The 6,914-nt window shown below is 39.0% G+C and overlaps 1 pseudogene; it reads right to left on the minus strand.

Annotated features, from left to right (window-relative positions):
- Positions 1 to 671: 671 nt before the first annotated feature.
- Positions 672 to 1,050, minus strand: LOC140709298 (CXXC motif containing zinc binding protein pseudogene; annotated as a pseudogene).
- Positions 1,051 to 6,914: the final 5,864 nt, after the last annotated feature.

Consider the following 6,914-nt stretch of genomic DNA (forward strand, 5'->3'; position numbering starts at 1 on the left):
GCATTAGGAAGAATTTACATACTGCCTTCTTTGAGGGGATGGGAGCACCCATTACAACAAAAGAGCAGACACCAGATGACCATCTGGCAAGAATTTTGTGGAGCAGATTCGTATCGGGAGGAGAGCTGTAAAATCCCTTTTAGCTCTGGAATCTGAAGTGACACCAGCTCGCAGGGATGCTTGGGTTTATCTGCAAGCCAAGCTAGTTTACATAGTATCTTGGCTCAAGATTACTGGGCTCATGGCCTCATTTTGAGGCTGAGTTGTTTTTGTGCCATTGGCCTTGACAACTTTGTTCCTTCAGGCTGACCTGCCTGATTCCCCAAATCTGGAGAGCCCTAAGAAGCTGTGTGCTCCTGCATATTTTGCAAATATCAGGCACACGATTTTAAACTGTGGAAGATGCCAGGAAGCAGTCAAAAATCTCAGTGTGAATTGTTATTTGTGGAAGGAGTGACTGCCACCTCACCTACCTTCATAAACCAGTGGTGCATGAATAGGGGCTTTATTGATGTGGCTTGGGAGGCTGTGACTGAGCCCGGCATACATACTATGAGAGCTCGGTGCAGCTGCCAGGAGACAGGGATGACGGGACCAGCCTCAGTGGGCTCTGCTGCTTGGGGCATTTTGTCCCTTCTTTGTTCTTAGGGGCAAGTGTACAGGGAGAGGGCTCAGCACTTCAAAAACTGCTGCGTGACCTCAGAGATTCCCACAGACTCCCTGGACCTTATTTTCATAGTCAGTCCAATCTTTCTCCTGCAAAATGTCACTGAAGACCGTCCCTAACTTCACGCCCTCAGCAGTAAACCCAGCCCAGGGCTGAAAATCACATGGTTTGAAGCCCTGGCACTCAAACTCTACTATGGTTTTGAGTCTTTGGCATTGTAAGATTTGATGGTGCCACTCGAAATCTCAGTGGAGTTTTCTGTGTGCACAGCTTGCACTTTGGACCACGAAGGAGCTGCCATGGCCTCACTTTAGTGCCACACCGTCCATCAGTTGGATGTAGTGCCGCTTCTCTGAAATCTCACTACCATTGTCACATTTCATCTTCAGGTACCACGGCAGTTACTTATTTATGCTTTATCCTTTGCACATAACATTAATATACTGCATATTTTGCTTTTTATCTTGTTCATTATCACCTATAGTATAAACTCCACAGGGAAAACAGTTTTTATCGCTTCTGTTTTGTCTGTTCCCTTTACTGCCATACCCCTGGCACTTAGAGGAGTACTTGGCACGTGCTTGGTGCTCAGCACTTTTTATGAATGAATACTGAGCATGATTTGGAGGCCACGTGTGAGCCCTGTAGTTGCTGGGTGTCATTGTGACTGGGAGATGGAAACTTGTTGGGCAGTGGTATGAGCAGCCGGGTTGGTGGTGGGGACCCTTGAGAAGTTTGGGGCATCATCTATTAATCAACTGGCATAGACGTACTTGTGTAATTTGGCCAAAAATCAGCTCCGGGGGCTTCAACAATTCCTGAGTTTTCCTACTTCTGCACCTTTGCTTAGGCTGTGCCTTTTATATGACTCTTCTCCATAGCTTCCTAATAAAATTTCACGTACGTTCAATATGTAGTTTACAATCCATTTACCTTCTTATATCACCTAAATCAGAATACACTGAAAGTTTTCTCCCAGTTTTATTAGGGCATATTTGACAAAGATTGTTTATATTTATGGTGTACAACATGATGTTTTGATAAATGTGTACATTGTGAAATGATTAAATGAAGCTAATTAACATATTCGTCACCTCACATACTTAATATATTTTTGTGATGAGAACATTTGAGATCTAATCTCTTAGCAACTTTCACCTGTGCAATATGTTATTATTCACTGTAGTCACCATGCTGTACAATAGATCTCCAGGACTTATTTATCCTGTCTAACCAAAACTTCGTACCCTTTGTACCTACCAGAACATGCTATATTTATCAAGGGAGACAATATTCATTCAGCTGTTAATTCGATATTTAATTAGTGTATTCACTGAACAAATATTTTCCAAGTGTTTGGAATATGCTAAGCACTAGAGAATATGCATTCTACTTCTGAAGGTTCTTTTCTTAAGTGTTCAAAGAAAAAAAAAATCAAAGCAAAATGGAAACCTTTAACTCATCTTGTCTTGTTATCTTCCGTGAGCAGGACTAGTTCCACTTTATGATATACACTCCCTGGAACAGGGGAACTTTTGGGGAGAAAAAAATACAATAACCAGAACCATTTTTTCCATGTCATTTGGACATTATAATAATGTCCTTTTTTTTTTTTTTTTTTTTTACCCCCTTTTGCGGAGGTAAATTTAAATCATTTAGCTTCCAAAGTACAGACTGTGAGAAACTGAATAATAATTATTTCATATTCTCTTAGTATTTTATTTGTTATTCATTTGTGTACATTCCAGTTCACAATGGTTTAAAAGAACTTGAGGAAACATTTGAAATATAGATGATATAGAAGCGAAAGGCAAAAATAGAACAAGAAAACAAATTGAATAGGAGGTTAAAATTTGAAAAAAAATACAGGACACACAGATGAACAAAATTGTTATAACTGAATACCAACTTTGGGATTAAGTTGCCTGGTAGCTACAGTGAAAAAGTGTTTTTCACTATTTTATACCTATAGGAAACTAATGATATCTGACGAAAGGTCAGTGCAAATAAGTTCCCCACAGAATAATTCATCCTTTCTTTTTCTTTTTTCTCAGGAGAAAATAAATACTTTCTTTTTGGGAGAAGTTTCCCTGGCTATTAAATATATTTAAAAAGTTGAATGCTTTGAAAATAAAACTGCAACAATTACTGTTAACTATTAAGCTATTTATATTAGACTATTTAACTTAAGTCTTTGGTTGATTTCTATTAGCCTATAAGCATTTAGGCAACATATTTTTATTGGGTTTTTGTTATAATGTGAATAGATATTTTAGCAATCCAATATGCAGTTCCTCATTATTTGATGTTATACAGTCACATTTATACAGTTTTCATGGTTGTGATGGCTAATTTTAGGTGTTGACTTTACTGAATTACGGGATAATTAGAGGGCTGGTAAAGCATTCTTTCTGGGCATGTCTATAAGTTTCCAGAGGAATTTGATGTGTGAGTTGGTGAACTGAGTGGGGAAGAGCCATCCTCGTGTGGACAAGCACCGTCAATTAGCTGGGGGCCCAGAGAGAAAAAAAGAGTCAGAGAACCTCTCCCTTCTCCTCCTGTCCTTGGACATTAGAACTAGTTTCTCTGACCTTCAGCTGCTGAGACCTGCAGCAGTGGTCCCTTGGTTCCCAGGCTCTTCAGCCTCAGGCATACGAGTTACACCATCAGCTTCTTGGTTTGGAGGCCTTTGGACTTGTACTGAGCCCTGCTACCAGCCTTTTTGGGTCTCCAGCTTGCAGGTGATCTATCCTCAGCCTCCATAATCTTATGAGTTAATTCTGCTAATAAATCCCCTCTCATATATTTACCTATCTCTATATCCTATTAGTTCTGTTTCCGTGGGGAACCCTGACCAATACAGATTTTAAAATCAAGAGTGAGGACTCTTGGCAGCATCCACGTGGTGCTAATTCTTCAGGTGCACTGAGTGCATAAGCTATGGAGGCATGCCCGCCTCCCTCTAGATTTCAAAGGATGCTGCAGAGACCTGCTATAGGGGCAGAGTCACTGCAGAGAGTTCCACTAGAGGGCAATGCCTAGTGGAGCCATTGGGGTAGGTTCCACCTCTAAGATCCCAGAATTGTAGAGCAACCAGTGTGCAACACCAGCCTGGGAGGGCTACAGGCTTGAGACTCCAACCTAGGAGAAGTGCTGCATGAGCTGAGCCCACCAAAGCCTGGGGGAGGGGCTGGCCAAGGCCTTGGGGAACCAACCCTCTACTCCAGTGTTCTTAGAAGTAAGGACATGGAATCAAAGGAGATTATTCTCAAGCCTTAGAATTTAGTGTTGTTTTTCCTACTGGGTTTTGTACTTACTTGGAACCTGTTTCCCGTTTCTTCTTTGCTGTTGCTCTCTTTTGGAATGGGAATCCTGTGCCTGTCCCGCCATTTTGGGATGTATCATTGTTGAAGTGGACTTAAGTCACCTGACTGAGGTAGTGTTTGTCAGTTTTCTCTATTGTAAAGTTATTCTCTTTTTCTCCATTTCCATGTCCTTTTCCCATATAGACTTCTTTTTGAAAGGAAGTCAATGAAGGAGTGGGGTGTTATGATGCACCTCCCTGACAGCGAAGTATTTACACAAACTATTTGGAATACTTTTATAAGGGATGTTGTCTCTTCCCTCCCATTTATTTATGTATTCAATCAGTTGTTTATCGATATCAATTTGAACTCATGGATATTTACTTTACACTTCAGGTTATAATCTAATACGACTCTACTTGTTTTGTTGCTCAAATTTTTTTCACCTTTGGCCACTGGGAGCACTTTCAGTTGACTCCTGTGTCCCTTTGACATACCCCCATCATTGTGTGTGTGTGTGTATGCTTCACACTTTCTTACTTTTTGACACAATGATGTACTCCAGGCTCATGTTGTGTATTTCCTGCCCCAGTTCTAGAATCAACCATTTCTTTAAGGAACACTGTTCCTTTTGTTAGAATAGTGTTAAAAACCCAAATCACAATGCTAGATGTGTTTTTTGCTACTGGGTATCATTGCTTCTAAGCCCTCTCAGCACACAGAACAAGGATATATGTGTGTATATCAACTCATATATATACACATATGTATAAATGCTTATGTAACCATCTGATCTCTGTAAAGCTACCATGAGTACTGATGTCGTCAACTGTAATCCACTGTCACATAAACCATTCTAGCCTCTTCTTTTCATTATTATTATTATTTTCATTTTTATTTATTTATTTTTTTTTGAGATGGAGTCTCGCTCTGTCATCCAGGCTGGAGTGCAGTGGCCGGATCTCTGCTCACTGCAAGTTCCGCCTCCCGGGTTTACGCCATTCTCCTGCCTCAGCCACCCGAGTAGCTGGGACTACAGGTGCCCACCACCTCGCCCGGCTAGTTTTTTGTATTTTTTAGTAGAGACAGGGTTTAACCATCTTAGCCAGGATGGTCTTGATCTTCTGACCTCGTGATCCGCCCGTCTTGGCCTCCCAAAGTGCTGGGATTACAGGCTTGAGCCACTGCGCCTGGTCTTTTTATTATTTTTTGTTTGTTTTTAAAATTTATTTCTAGTTCATTCTTTATTTATTGCATTGACCAGTTTCTGTTCTTCTACTTGGAAAAGTATTCTTTCTTATTCCAAACTCCCACTCCAACAGTGAGAAAACTGTGTTGCCCCCGACCTTATATTCACTTATTTAATTGTTCAGTGTTGTTATGCATATATATATAGCCGTATTAGAATTGTTAACCAATACTCCTCTGTGAAACAAATGTATTAGAGTGCTGTACTTCAGCATAGTTTATTTTCCCATTAGTCTTACAGACTGCACTCATTTTCAAAGTTTCTTTGATCAATAACTCACCCCCATCTTTTCCTTCAGTGAGGCTGTTTCATCCATTTGCAATACAGTTAGATTGTCATGTTCTGTATTTCATCCTGTAATCCCCCAACCTCCTAAACAATTTTAAACAATTTACATACATTCATGTTCACTCTTTTTGTTGTAAAGCTCTATGAGTTTCCACAAATGCATGGTGTCATGTGTCCATCATTATAGTATGAAACAGAATTCTAAACTATTCTGTTTCATAATGATGGACACATGACACCATGCATTTGTGGAAACTCATAGAGCTTTACAACAAAAAGAGTGAACATGAATAAAAATTCCACTCTACCTCACCTATTTAATCCTTCCTACCTCATGCTCTTCCCCAATTCCTCCCCTTTATAATCTGGCAATCACTTTTTAAAGATATTTTCTATAGATATTTAAGATGACTTAAGCTGCTATAAATATTTACAGACATCCTAAATATCTAGGAGTGTGATCATCAGATATTATAGTAAGATTACATTTAGCTTTGTAGGAAACTGACACACTGTCTTCCAAAACGGATGCACTGTTTTTTATTACCACCAGCAATGAATGAGAGTTCATGTTGCTCTGCATCCTTGACAGTAATCTGTATTGTCATTTCTTTTTGGATTTTAGCCATTCTAATAGGTGTGCAGGGGTATGCATGGTTTCTGACTAGGATTCCAATGTAATTCTTATTCTTGTTCTTCTATAGGTAAGGTATTTGTCCTCTCTTCTAGGTTCTTTCAAGATTTTCTCTTTGTCTTTGGTTTTCTGAAGTTTGAATATGATATATCTAGTTATGCTGAAGTTTTATTTGTTTGTTTCTTTAGTATTTATCCTGGTTGGTGTTTTTTGAGCTTCCTAGATCTGTGGTTTGGTGTCTATCATTAATTTTGGAAAGTTCTCAGACATTATTACTTTACACATTTCATTTGCTTTCTTCTTTCTTCTTCTGGTATTCCAGTCTGTTTGTTACACCTTTTGAGATTTTCCAGTTTTTGGATATTCTGTTATGGATTCTTCATCCTTTTTTATTTTGTTCTGTTTTACCTTTGCCTTTTGGTTTGGGAAGTTTCTGTTACCATGTCTTCAAGCTTATTGATGCTCTCCTTGGCTGTGGTTAGTCTCGTGATAAGCCCATCAAAAACGTTCTCCATTTCTGTTGTAATTTTTAAAGAGTCTAGCATTTTCTTTTGATTCCTTTCTAGAATGTTTATCTTTTTACTTATATTGTCCATTTTTACTTAAAAAATGTTATTTTAATCAAATTTTTTGATGTACAATACAGTATTGTTAACTGCTAATTTTAATGTACAATACAGTATTGTTAACAGCAGGCACAGTGTGACCCACCTATTCTTGCATGTTGTTTAGGTTTGCATTGGAGCCCTTAACATTAAATCATAGTTATTT

This window comes from Chlorocebus sabaeus, chromosome 20 (genome assembly GCF_047675955.1).
Source record: "Chlorocebus sabaeus isolate Y175 chromosome 20, mChlSab1.0.hap1, whole genome shotgun sequence".
Classification (NCBI taxonomy): domain Eukaryota; kingdom Metazoa; phylum Chordata; class Mammalia; order Primates; family Cercopithecidae; genus Chlorocebus; species Chlorocebus sabaeus.